Source organism: Lichenostomus cassidix, chromosome 11, assembly GCF_008360975.1.
Source record: "Lichenostomus cassidix isolate B80296 chromosome 11, HeHo_3.0, whole genome shotgun sequence".
In the NCBI taxonomy this organism is placed as follows: Eukaryota; Metazoa; Chordata; class Aves; order Passeriformes; family Meliphagidae; genus Lichenostomus; species Lichenostomus cassidix.
In genome coordinates, this window is record NC_139492.1 from 15261940 (window position 1) to 15276687 (window position 14748).

Genomic DNA, 14748 nt, shown 5'->3' on the forward strand with positions numbered 1-14748 from the left:
CTTGGGAGTGATGAAATTTAAGCTGAATTTCTCGTAACGCAATTTAAGATGTGCTAGAGCCATTGGAGAGGGTATTAAGAACATTTCTCAGGACTCTAGCACCTATGAAGCAGCTCAGTTACACAGCACAGTGCTTTATCTTCCTTCCCCAAGCCTGTGAGATAAGATTAAAACATGGGTACCATTATTGCAGAAACCACCTTTGCATCAAGAAATCTAATGAACAATATGTGTCAGTGTGTGATGTTATTCAACTCAGCTGCAGCCCACACTCAATTAATTCACCTTCTAAGCACTTTCCTAACAGTTAGTATTGGACAGTAAAGTGGCACCTGAGTTTCTTGTCTTCAGGTTGGTAAGAGAAAGGGCTAGGGGCCAGAAAACCTATTCTTTTATTCTCTTCATCAGAGCTGAAGAAAGATGAGTCTCTCGGGGGAAGTAAGGAAGTTAATTAAGAAAATCTTCAAAGTGTTTAATTTTGCTACACATAAGTCTATCTATACAGAGTTCTTAGGGAAGGTTCGATCACTAGCAAAACAAACCATGATGGATTCATATGCAACCTCATCAAAACAGGCAGAAGAATATTGGGAATTGCATCACTGCTTCCCCATGCTATGCTTGATGTCAAGAGAAAGAGGAGCTTTCTTTCCCCTCAGAAAGAGTGGCCAGAGACTTCAATATTTTCATAATCTTGTTACATGTTTTTCTTGTCTGGATGACCACCACTTCCTAATGCTGCTGTAAAATGGAAACAAAGCTGTCGTGGCCCATTAGTGCATTTGGAGGAAATGAGGACAAGTTAGTCATTGCTAACACAGGCTCACTAACGATTGTTTTAGGATAGCCAAAGAGACAGTCAAGTCTAAAAGAGGAGATTGGAGATTATAGGGATTTATGGGCAGCATTGACAAAAACTGTAGCAGGAAGGAATCAGTGAAGAGATTATTGGTGGGGCCTAGGGAGACCTACTATAGTCAGGTATGAGACTAGAGAGGAGAAACTAGAAAAAGATCTAAACCCAAAGATGCAAGAAAAATATATCATTATCTTTCTAAAACTGTACCTTGCTGAGTAACTTATCTCCAGTGGCATTCCCAAACAGTTTAGGGAGGCTGGCTGTGTTTGACAGATTTTGATTTCATAGCACTGTTCATATTTTGTGAAAGAATAAAATTTTTTCTATACATCTTTGCTATAGTTGTCTTCACTGATTTTTCTAAGAACTCAACAGACCAGGTGTCAATCAGATTTTCTAGTATTACCCACTATATAGGAGAACATATTTTGCCTCTTTTTTCTTGCTGGTTTGATTTGTATTTTGGTTCTCTTCTTATTTTCCATTATTTCCAGACTCCAGACTGGGACTCTAAACCTTTAGGAAAAATCCTGAGTAGGGTATACTGATAGTGTACCACAATATTCCTTGTTTCTGTAGCACTTGTCCAACTAGTAATCCAGCAATTAATTTTAGTACTACAATAGGTTGGGATTTTTAGCTTTACTTTTCAGCAAGCAGGATACACAGATCATGAACTTGGAAAAGGAACATGAAATGTTTTTTATTTATTTTCATGACAGCTATGTATAAATAGCCACGACTACAGAGGATCAAATATTGTGAATAACAATTGCTGATTCAGCTGGTGTACTCGTATTTTCATAGGTAGTTTATGAACATCTTAGCACTCGAGAGTAACATCTGCTAATAGAAATTCCTCTGCCCAGAGCTCTTGGACAACACTACCCCATGCTAAAATGTGAAAAGCTACTGATACTTCCAAGTGGGTTTTTTTTCAGACAAGGATTAATCAACCATATAATTATAATAATCATAATAGCAAATTGAACTTGGAGACTGTTTGTATAAAAGTTGTTGGAAAAAGACACACTGGTTTTGGTTGATCATTAGAATTTGAAAATTAATGCACAGAGTCACTATTTTTTATAGAAATAGGTTTCTGATGTAGCTAAATATTATGGAGAAATTTCTGCTGTGGCTTGAACTTTTCTAAAAGAAAAACTGACAATAAATATTTCAGTAAAAAAATTTACAACAGATAATATCTATTAGAGGACAGTGTACAAATAAAGTGAAGAAAGGCATTATACTGTTCCATAAGAGAGAGTTCTGTAGTATTTTTGAGACAAAATATAACTGTATAGAAAGAAATTGTCTTTGTAAAGATTAATTATCCTGAATATTCTTGGGAACTTATTTCTTCACACAGCTATGGACTAGAGGAAAGAGAACTAGACACTGAACAAAAAACTGAAGCAGATGTCTAAGTAAATTCAGTAACATTTCAATATTTTACAATGAGTATTTGCTTTACAGATATAGAAAATAGGTATGGCCCATGAAATTTTCCTGTGTTCCTCTTCTGCAAAAGAGAAGAGTATCAGTTTTGGTATACTCCTACTCATAGTGCTTGAGGGAATCCTGTGAGCTGTAGGAGCAGAGAAAGGAAATGGAATGAGCACAGCTCCTCATTACAAATCACATTGCCCTCTTTGCTCTGACAAAAGTGAGGAGCACTTCTATTCACGGTATACCTTGTGTGAGGTATATCCCCACATGCTGTCCTGCAGAACCCGATATGGAATTAGGACAGAGCTCATTTCTAGATGTCTCTGGCACATCCCAGCAGTCTCTCTCCTTCTGTCAAATGTCCTGCCTAGACAGTCACTCAGGTCAGCCTGAAGGGCAGTCGGGCCATGGCACTGCTTACTTGTGACATGCTGTCAAACATTCATTGCAGTGGGTCAAGAGAACTTCCCCAGGAGCAGCCTAGGAGCCAGAGCAGCGCGGGCTGCACAAGTGCAGCTGTGCCCCAGGGCATGGCCAGGCAGTCAGGTGCAGCCAGCTGCATGCCAGCTGTGCGTGCGTGTGGAGCCACACAGCTGGAAGGCAGCCAGAGCAGCTTGGAAGCTGCAGCACCACAGCAGCACAAGACTGAAGCAGAGATGGCATGAGCATGGCAGAGCTGCCCATGGGCATGTGGTTCATCCAGCTGGCTGAATGTGCTCATGGGCCTGCAAACAGCCAAATGGCTGCGTGCCTCACTGAATCAGGGCTAAAATTTGGGCTCTTTTGTTTCAAAAACCCTTTTTTTTTTTTTTTTCAGTACTGCTTTAAGGAGCCAATGGCACCCAGACACAAACTAATAAGCACCTATGACAGGAATAATTATAATGTTATGAAAAACACAAAAAGAAGGAGTAAAAAGAAGCCAAAATGATCATAATCTTCGGGAAATACACATTTACCAAGTAAATAATAGGGGTTTCTGAAAGTCTCAAATAATTAACACAAATCGAAACCCTCTGGTGCTCATTCTCAGGAGAGAAATTTGAGACAGATGCACCCAAGAGAATGCAACTGATGAAAAGGAAAATATTAAAATCTCCTGGCTAAACAATGTGCTTTGTGTAGGTTTTTTTAAAGTATTTTAAACAAAAAAATTAAAATAAATTGATAATTGTTGCACAATTCTCAGATACCGAGGTGATAAGAACATTTTAAACATCATACCAAACTCTAGAAAATTCAAAGTTAATGCTGATGGACCAAATTTAATAGATCTATTATCCTCATTACTATTAATAGGAATGTCTAATAGCCATGCTGCAACTCTGGAAATACTTTCAGAAGTAACATTGTGAACCTGAACTCAAAGGAATATTCATATGAGCCAGATAATTTTATGACTTTAAAGATGAAGGGCTATACACTGCTGTGCTTTTGTTCTAAAGATCCCAAAGAATTAAAATCAAAGAAGGCTTTCTGGTTTTTTAACCTCTTATACCCTTTTCCTTGTTCTGTTAATATTTTCTAACAAGAACTGAACTCGTCTTTCACAGCACTACATTTATGCATGATCTTGAGTCACAAAACGGCTATGAACTCCAGCCACCTCCAAAGTGAAGGGTGACAAGATGGCACTACAGTTCAGAGTAGGAAATGAAGCATATCTTATTTCATGGAGGCTACATGGGAATGCTACAACATGATCAAATTTTATCCAGCAGCCTGAATTAATGTAGTGTCAGCACCAACTACAACCAACCCTCTCCTGTAGACTTTTCTCATGTCTTGCTCCACCATACTTAAACAAACTAAAACTTGAATTATTAATTGCACAGCAGCTGCCTTAAATCAGACGATAAATTAAAAGCAACCACACCTTCAGAACTTCAATGTCTTTTCCAGCCTAAAGGATTCAGTTGGATCCAACTTGTGCAGTTTTTCCTTCGGATGCAGATGATACATATCATTATATTAAGAAACAATTACTACATCTACTTATTTATTTTCTGGAAGCCAGAACACAACTGCATTTTGAAATAACAAAATCTTCCAGGAAACAAAACATCCACCCAAATTTAACTTCAAATGCAAAGGCTGCTCTCACAGAAGTCTTTAGGGAATTTTGGCACTTGTTTGTCCAACAGTAAGATCAGGCTGCCTGTCTGCATCTCCCAAGTCCTAGAACTCTACCCTATGTCATTATTATTATTTTTCAGAAGCCTGAGAAATGTGCTAGGCGCCTCCCCATATAGATGAAAGGCCATAATCTTGAAAAAACATGGAAGGCTTATCTTGCTTCCACACTACCTTTTAGATAGTTTAGGAAGTAAGCAGGTATCTCATATCAAACTCACACATGGAGTCAAAATATCCAACCCTACCCTAGTTCTAATATTTATGTTTTCGTGCAGATCATTTTGAAGAATATTCTCTCGCAGTAGAACAAGCTTTTATTTATCTATTTACACATGCAAATAAGATGCTGCAGGCTGTGATAGGTGATCTCTAATTTTAGGGATTTTTCTTGAATTGTTTACCAAGACGTTATAGGTACAACATGTGATTTGGCAGTTACTAATGGACTGAAACTATATTATTGCAGTGAATGGCAGAGTAAAAAGGTATATAAAACATGCTTAAATGTTGGGGCATCTGTTAGTACTTCCCTAACACTACAGCAAAATTCAATATTTTCTTCTAAATTTCCTAACATAATTTTCAGCCTGCCAGGAATATGTGTATACAAACAATTTAATACATTCCACGTACAGCAGCTAAACAGTCTGTGCAAAGTACTGACACATCCTGAAACAAAAACCAGACTGGTTTGTAACTGAAAAATACTGAATGCAAGCTTTAAAATTGCAGATGCATTTTAAACAAAGACAATAAATTACTACACAGATAGTAGCCATGTATAAAAGTACTTCTGCATGACAGTTTAACATGTCAGAACATTAAACATCTCAACATCCATGTGAGATAAAGATCATCTTCCTACTAGAAATGAGTGGAGAAACATTTTGCTCCTCTTGAGGAACCACTGTAAAACCTTATGATGAAGTCCTGGCCTCAGCTCTGGAGGGAAAACCTCTGCCACTACTTCAGGTGTAAGGATGGGTCTTTGGAGCTCCTGGAAAAGCCAGAGGACACCCACACCAGGGGCCAACCTTACACCAGGCCTAGTTGATTTCTTCCAAATGCAAAAAAAAAAGGCATGGTCTGTTGAATGACAGACTGCACAAACCCAGCTACTCTGGAATGTTTAAAAGACACTATGTTTTGGATTGTACTGATTCATCCCAGCTATAAGATGTTCACCATGATGATGATTTATTCTGATAACAACTGATCCCTGCTGAAAATGTCTGATGTTTGGGACATGTGAGTCTTTGTCATTATGCTTACCTGCTTTATCAATAGCTGAAGTTTTTCCAAATGAATTTTTACTTTGTTTTTTCTGTATTTTATCCCATGCTGTGCTGGAAATTGGTTGAACTCTATGCTTGACAAAAAAAAAAAAAAAAAAAAAACACCACCAAAAAAAAATTGGTTACACAAAAATATCTAAAGACAAAAGGTAAAAATTTTCTGAGTCATCATTAAAAATCCTCCTTTTTTTCTTTCTCTTTAAATATTGGCAGTCAAACACATGGTCCCTGTCAAGCAATACGAGAAGAAGAAAATTCAGAAAATTCATACTTTTCAATCTTTGAAATACATTTGCATACAAAGTGTATCTTTAAGGGAAAATAACTTGGCAGTGTCAACGGCTGACACAATAGAAGCTTTATCACACTTTTTCTGCACATCTAAAAACATTGCCAAACACTTTAGAATTTAACAGTATTTAACGTTTATGAAATAAAGGCAAAAAATTAAAATGCTTGGGGTACCTAGTTCCCTTGTATTGTGATACTGCATATATTTTCCCTTCATTTTGTGATTTTTTTACCTGAAAAGAGAGAAAATATATCATGTGAACTGTGACTCCTGCAAGACACTGTCTCCTTACTTCAGGCTGCTAGTATTGGAATTGAAGGTACATATTTCCCTGAAGTTAATATCATTGTTTGTTAAATAGCTACTTCTGGAGCCACAAACACTCCTTCCGTTTTCCTTCTCCAGTGAAAACAGTGATTTTGTGACCTGCAAGACTGTGTTGAGAACTCCAAAACACTGCTAGGCTTTTGATCTCATATTTAAAAGAAAAAACCCCAAACCAGCAGCTAAACCTTTAATTTCTATACAAAGAGAAGTTGTTCCCAGGAAGACACAACATCTTTCTCAGTTAACAATGATCATATTTATACAATCTCAGCAGATTGTATAAGAGTAAAAAAAATACCCGAGATTTTCTTTTCTAAGTTTCAAATACCATACTTGATTATTATCATTCTTTTTAGATAAGGAAAACAGAGTTAAATCCTTTCAGTTATTTTTCACTCTATTACAAACACATCAGAAATCATCATCTTGTACTCCACTTTTGCTTTGTGAACACTATTAAGGAATTATTATTTCTTTATTCTTACTTTTAATTTTGAACTAATGGTTTGAATGACAGTTACATTAATAAATATAATAAATAATAAAAATTAATATTTCTTTCATTTGCATTTGACCTGTCACGTCCCTTTAAAATTACAACACCAAACAATGTAAGAGCTGGAATCAATGGGGTTTTTCAGTTTTTGTTAAAACATAAAAAATCCACAATGTACCAGCTTATCCTAAAATACATATATATAGATATAGATATATATATATATATTTAAATACAACCATTCTAAGTTTCCCTAACCAATATATTTGGAAAAATATTAATTCTTTTCTAACTTCTACTTAAACTTTTTTTTATCTTGAGGAAAAAATGATTTGCCAAACCCTACTTCTTCATTGTGCATCTCTGACTTTAGGTCAGTATTCTTATTGGAGCTCTGTGTACTACAAAGGCAGATCAATAAACTTTATGGGCCAAATTTGGTTTAACAAAACCAAGTACAACTCTTCTAAAGTTAAATGGATTATCCTTGCTTACATCAATGATAAAATTGGCTTTTTATGTTGTATTTAAAAAAGAGAAAGCGGAAATGCTAACAAAGATTTAAATTTGCCATGCTTCATACATACTTTATCTTGAAACATCTACTTTTGGTTTTTAATTGTAGTGGTGTTCTGTAAAGAAACACGACCTTACAGGGCATTTTCAGGAATAGAACAGTCTATATATTAAAAGGCAGCAAATGATTCATAACTGCTTAGCGGTCAGGCCTGTGGGGCCATGCTTCCCATGTGAAATTTTTTTCTGCATTGCAAACTCTTACATTAAATTGTGATAAATGAAGAGCGGAGGCTATTCATACAAATCAATGACTTTAGTGTATGTGTCATTAGCCTGAGAGATGCAGGCAGCGGTCACTACTATAAATCATGTGATGATCTGCTGTCTGCGACTCGATGCAAGCAAGCAGATGCATTAGGAAGGTTAAAGAATGAAATTAATCTGTGCATTTCCCTTTCTTTCTTTTTTTTTTGCCTTTAGTCACCTGGTCATACGGAAAGAATTAAAATCACATGATCCAAAGTTAAACTAGCTACAGAACAGTAAGTTGGCTAAGTTAGATGTCACCTTTCAACTTAAAGTTAATTAAATATTAATGGGATTAATTTATTCATCATCACATGAAAAGTAAAATATATAGAATAGGTAAAATCCACCAGTGCTCCTCACACAGGAGTTGATATTATTAATTGCTTTTAATGCAGACTGTGGCACGAGACCACGTGTAAGAGATCAAGCACACTGCAAAATGTGCTCTGATACTTTTAAGTGCAGCATATTTCTTTCTTCACATTTTATAAATCCAGTGTTTAGTAACCCATGGCCATGCTCTTCATACCAGTAACTTGGAGTGGGTTATGAATATGAGTCAGGTTGAATGTATTACTGATGATGGAATACGTTCCCAGATATCTGTGACTGGGAGTGTTAATGGTGAGAGTGTGCAAAAGGGGTCAGGGACAGTAAAAAGAGATATGGACAATATAATTTTAAAACTGGAATTAATGAATTTGGGAAGGCCATATTTGATATAAATGTTAGGCCAAAGCCTTCAGTCTTTACTCAATACTTATTCAGGCAAAACACCCACTGGCTTCAGTGACAGATTTCCTGGGATGAGGGCTAAATATGCCCCAGGAGCCAGATTGTCCCTTCCTTTTATACAGAAGCAGAAATTGGGAAGATCATGCAAGAATCCCAGCCCCTCCTGCATCTGTGTGGATCCTGTGGGGGATTATGCACATCTCCTTCTCCCGGCTCCACCACTTCCTCTTTGCAGTTTAACATCACTTAGCAAGGAGCAAGTCGATACAATGCAGAGCAGAGGCACTGAGCCAGAGCCATGCCAGGGCTAAACACTGACCATGCTTCTGTGGAGAGCTGCAGGCCTCCCAAAGTCCAGCAACGCTTGGGAAGGACTCCAGGATTTGGCCCCTTATAACATGTCCATCTGCAATAAGGAATCCTGAAAAGGCTTTAAAGGCTCTGCTTTGAGCCAGCAGTTGACTTGGGGCGCAATCAAGTATGAAAGCAAATTAATGACAGAAGTGGCTGCATTTCAAAGGTGCTTGAAGCAGTCCATGGGCATAAAATAGTGCAGGACACCTTTGTGCTTATGAAGGGCACTATAAATCAATAAAGTATAAGTTAGCCTGGACAGTGATAAGATAAGTATTGCATGTGCTTAATTCACTTAGCTATCCTTCCGAAAAAGATAATACATTCAATGTAGACATATTTCAATTGAATTGATAGTAGATCTGGATTGAGCAAGCCTAGAGACTGAATTACCTTTATCCATCCCAGCAAGAATACGGATGAACTTGCAAGCAAAATCAATGTCAGAAAGGTCTTACTGCCTCTTACAACAGCATACCTACTATCACTTATACTGAAATATACAAAAATTAACAACAATTAAAAATAAACATCTGTCCTGCTATGGTCAAACTTTTAGCAGGTTAAGAACTAATGACAAAAATTTAGATATCTAAATTCTTTGAAGACAGAAAAAAAAAAGGCACAAAATCTGTTTCATATAATTGCTCAAAACCTACAAAAATTATTATTCAACTAAAGTTGCCAAACAAAGGTGGGGAAGAATTGCAGGCAGTGGATTTAAAAAGACTCTGAGCTGATTCCCCCAGTAAAGCCAATCTCCTGTGTATTTCTCTACTGTCATGTAATTACCGTGTTGACTTCATTTGTATTTATTTATATTTGGCAGCATTAAGTTTAGTGCACACAACACACACGTATTTTAACTTAATTTTCCCCACCAGCACTTGGTTCTACAGCTGATCCCATGTAATCATCAGAACTGTCATTTTATATCTAGAGCAGTGATTGAAGTCTATTGTGAATTACACACAGAAATTTCAGTCTGGGATCATTAAAATATTCTAAATTCTCTATTGTTGCAGCTCAGATTCTACCTAAGCTGGGGCTGATCACACTTTCTTTGGAGAGGTTGGCCTATGTTGCAGGCTGCAGAACTTTATTGGAAACATTTCTTTCTTTCCCAGTGCAAATTCAGCGATTTTAGGAATTCATAGCATATTCGATCCTGAATTTCCTATAAAGTTCTGCTTCTGCCCATTCCTGAAGCAAGGAAGAGCTGTATTTTAAACCTAAATGAAGGGAGCCATAATTCAAAAATAAGACATGGCTGCCCATTTTAAAATGCAAGTGAATTTCTCAAATTTTTTACTGCAGTGGCATTTTGGGAGGCAGAAGAGAGTTCTGAAAAAGTTTGGTAGCAACTTGAAAAACTGCCACTCCATGACCATCTGAATGTGAAATAGAAAATTTAAAATATTGTGCGGATGAAAACACTCCTTCCTTTTGGAGCAAGTCCATGCTTCCTTTTCAGTGACTAATTCCTGATTTTTATATCACACGTCACTTTTGAGTAAATGCCAAAAAAAGAGGCAAAAGCTCTTTACAGTCAGTTGGTAGTTTTATACTGTAGGTTTAAATTGCGGGTCAACAGGAAACCTGGTTTTAATTTTTAAGTGTTACATTAAGAAAATAAAATGTTTCTTACAAAATCAGCTACTTCACTGTTATGCTTCATGCCATACCCAGTTTATTTGCCCATTTTAGGGACAGCTGGGGAATGCACATCATATTCCATGACTGAGTCAGGCTCCTTTCACAACCATAGCATGAAGCACCTGGTGCCTCGGTATTTCCCCAACACAGCTTTTCTCTCCAGGTCCTGCCTCACACTGGGCTCCCTCATGCTGGATTGCTCTCCTTTTCAATTAGCTTCCAAGGGAAGGCACTGCAGAGCTCTCAGAATGAGCTCAGCTCCCTACACGTGGCCCAGAGGCTCCCATTCCCTCGGTCCTCCCAAGGGTCGGGATTGCTTAGGCAAGGCTAGGAGCCAAAGCCAAGCCCTTAACCAGCAATTATGGCTCCCTTAAGTTACAAGGACCTTTCTTAGGGCCAAAAGGGCAAAAACCTGTTGATGTCTCTTTACCCTGGTGGGGTCTGAAGCTGATGGGCAGGTGCTGGCATTGCTAAGCAAAGGTTTTAGCAGCAGGTCACATCCAGAACCTAGATGGCTGCGGGAGGAGGGCAAGGCAGACCCCCGGGCTTGCTGAATCTCCCAATTACCACACAAAGGACTAAAACACAGGGTCGTGGATAAAAGTGAATAAATGTTTCTAAATTCTTATCTTAAACACACTTAAGCTTAAAGCTATTTAATTGAGGATTTAAAAGCATGTATGCTTTATGAAGCTGTGGCTACCTGCTTCATTCTCTTGCTCTTATTTTTGCTTTTATCCTTTTAGTCTTGAAGAAGCCTAATTAGAAGCTTGAACAGGGCTCTCTCTCCCTGCCCTTAAATCAGTAATTGGCTTCAGTGCAGAGACTGTCAGGAAATTAACACATCACAACATGACAGCTGTTAATTTTTTCTCCTTATTTGTCATATGAATCACTGCTGATTTGCCAGAGTGCATAACAAATTAGTGGTCTGTAATCAGCGGCCTCTCTCCTGTGTGCAGCACCTACTTGTTTTTCCCCTTTTCTCCTGAAGTCCATTACTTCACTGCTTCAGCAGGAATGACTGTTGCTAGGTGTGTCATTGTCAATAAATCAGAATAAGCAGATGCTAAAAGCGCAAGAAGCTCTTTAAACTTTGATGAAGGCTTTTAGTTACATTTTTAAACTTACACTTGGAACTGGATTTTTTTTTTTTTTTTAAATTGTCACTCTCTGGCATAATATACTGTCAAGTCTTCGGGTATCATCTAAAGCTTCTCATCCTTCACAATGTAGAGCTGAAAATGTGATTTGCAAAAATTAAAAGAAGATATTTTCATGAAGACAGTTTTTAAACTGGTAAGGCCTGCTGTGGCCCCCACATCAATAAATAACAATTAGACACCATGCACAGTGAGATTTTCCTGTTGCTTTGAGATATATTTAATATATTTTTGTATAATAAACTCTATTTAATATGAGTCAGCATGCTCCACACACCAACAGAACTATATGTAGGAAAAAAACCCTTGAGTGCAAATGTAAACCCACAAAATTTGGGGAAAAAATGAGTTAAATTCTATCCTCTCAGTGGTGCAATTAAATCTGAGCATTTTTGGCCACCTTTTTTTTTTGCCTAGTTTTAACAAATGATGACGTATATGAAGAAGGCCATGAAAACAATATGCAATACAGGGCAAAAGCTGGAACACTTCTTGTATCTCTGAGCTGGGCTGAGCACTGTTGTTCAAATGACAGTTTAAGAGGTCTGCAACTGGCTGGTGTTCTCCTAAAACTGGAAATGTTTTGGAAATATGAACTGGAAAAACTGAATTCTAAATTACCTAATGCATATAACTGAACTGAAAGGACCCATTGTGTATTCAGTATCTTGTGTCTCAGACAAATTAAAATAAAAACAGGAATGGGATCTATTTCTTTAGCAAAAGGACCTGGTATGGACCCTGTCCTATGTTTACTAATTTATGTTGAAACATGCTTAAAGCAAAATTTCCCTATAATTGTTTTTTGTGTTCCTAAAATAGTTTATTTCATTACATCTAACCTGAATATATTACTAAAAATCAAGAACAACGGAAAACAGGGAAACCTCTACTCTGAAGTGAAATGCTGCACAATCCTCTGTATACATCATACCTTTTTCTCAAGACTCAAGCACTCCACCTTCTCCTTCAGAAAGACATGAGGGGGAAAAGAAAGTATTCTAAGCTTGACACAGTACCTGAAGGCTGGGTGTTCCTGGGGAAGTGCTGCTTCATGGAACTGTGCTGTGAGCAAGGGCATCTTCACCCCTGGAGGCAGGAGGGGATCCCCAGCCTCTGAGGTCACTCCTGTGAGATGCTGGCCCAAAGCCAGCAAAGCACTTACACACCTTTTGCTTTTAAGGTGAGCACGTATTGGAGTGGCTCAGACACAAAGTGCTCAGTGGCTTACAGGGCTCCATGCATGTGTTTATGACTGAGATTTATTTTGTGATTCACAGACATCACACAATGCCTGACTACTCTGCCTCTGTGGCTGCTATTGCAGTTTTCAATGAGACTGATGGACAATTAGAAGTTAAACATTTCTACAATTAGAAGTTAAACATTTCTAAGTCTCTTCAGAAGAATTTTCCCTACAGTTAATTAGTGGTTTGTATTTACATATTTGTACAAACATGAAATGGTTGTTAAAAAGGTTATTTTGTACACAGTGTATAAACCCATCTGAAATCTTGGAAAAAATAGGTATTTTTATATAATATATATATTTATAAAATTTTATTAAAATTGTTATTTTCATGACAATTATTATTGTTAAAATCTAGGGACTTGAATTATTTATCAGTATTACATGTATTTTCTTCTATGATTTTTGTTGTATAAAATAATGAAGATTTAAATATTTGTAATGGTTTAAAATAAAGCCTTGATATTTACATTCTTAAATATAACTTGAAGGTTTTTTAAAAAATACATAAATTTTTCTCAATAACCAAAAAGCAATCTGTTTCAGAAATTCTGTCTTGTTCAGTCTTAATAAACATCCTTTTTAGTACAATATAAATTTTCCATTTTGCTCCATTATGCTTTCATTTAAAAACACAACCTGAATTTTTTATTTACATTACAGAATCAGTTACCCTGAAAAGACCTGAAATTAGCAATTACGAAGTGTGTGCAGTACAGGGCAACTCTCCCAGCCTTTTTGAAATGCCACTACAAAGTGAATCTCCATACTGACTAAAAGGAGTTCCTTGACCTGCTGTAGTACCAAGGCACACAGGGACTGTACGAGGCATCCTGAAGTCTTTAATAGGGTGTCTGGAGCAGACAGCCTTTGTGCAGAAAGGTCACCACTGAACACTGTTTACTGAGACTATAAATTACTATTTTTTTAGCCTAACCAGGTTCTACATGTCAAAAGCAGTATTAAGAATATTACGATGAACCAATACGTGTTGCAGAATCCAGACTTTAAAAAATCTTTTTCAGTAACCATTGAGAAAAAGCCAGAAAAGTCAACGAAGAACAAAAACATAAAACCACAACAAATCCAAGTCACAGAGAAACACTGAAAAAACACTGACTTACCTACAGGTTTTCAAACTCCCTGTCATGAGAAAAATAATTGCACAGCACCCAACAAATGCTAGGTCACTGTGTAGATGTGCAGCACTCCTTTGCTCATCTCACTGCTTTATCAGCACTTCTGGATGTATCATCTCCAAAATATGCCATCACTAACTAAAATTCAGAGCAGAGCAAATACCACTTGTGTCTGATCTGAAAAGGAAAGAGTTGGTAGGTTACAGACAATGTGACAGCTACATTTTGCTATGCCTTTCTGGTATGGGGTTCTCCGTATTTTAGGGCAAGACCCTAAAATTTACATTAGGTCACTTGTGTTAGCAACACTTGCTTAAGTGGTGGAGAATTGAATGGCCAATGTTTATTTGTAATTCATACAGGCTGACCACTGTGTTGCTGTTTAATAAATAACAAGCAGGGGGAATTGAAGTATAGTAGACTTGGTATTTTTTATTAAATTTCCTTCCTGTTCCCAAGATTTTGGGAGGCTGTTATTAGTGGTCTCAAAATGATAAAACAATGGATTTCCCAGTGACTATAAATACACCATAAACCAGCATGTACATTTAAATAAAGTAGTGAGATGTTCTTAAGGACAATTGACAACAATAGGAAATTTTACTGGGAAGTCTCCAGTTGCTACTGTTTCCATTATTATGAATCCTGAGAGAGATTCCCTCAAAAGTTCTGAAAATCTGCACAAGTTAAAAAAATATAAATAAATTCAGCAAAATATGCCCATGCAAATGCCTTAAAAGTAGGAATCTTTCCCTAAGGGATGCAGA

The 14748-nt window shown here is 37.1% G+C and overlaps 1 long non-coding RNA gene across 5 annotated transcripts in view; it reads right to left on the minus strand.

Annotated features, from left to right (window-relative positions):
* LOC146432370 (uncharacterized) overlaps positions 1-14748 on the minus strand; it is a 98258-nt gene that overhangs the window by 55777 nt on the left and 27733 nt on the right. For 4 of the 5 annotated variants that reach the window (XR_014854564.1, XR_014854567.1, XR_014854566.1 and 1 more), the window contains exons 5-7: positions 11562-11668; positions 8740-9001; positions 6208-6266 (exon numbers count right to left, since the gene is read on the minus strand). This is a non-coding gene — a long non-coding RNA (uncharacterized LOC146432370). The remainder of the gene's footprint in view (positions 1-6207; positions 6267-8739; positions 9002-11561; positions 11669-14748) is intronic. The other variant, XR_014854565.1, reaches the window with a different exon arrangement.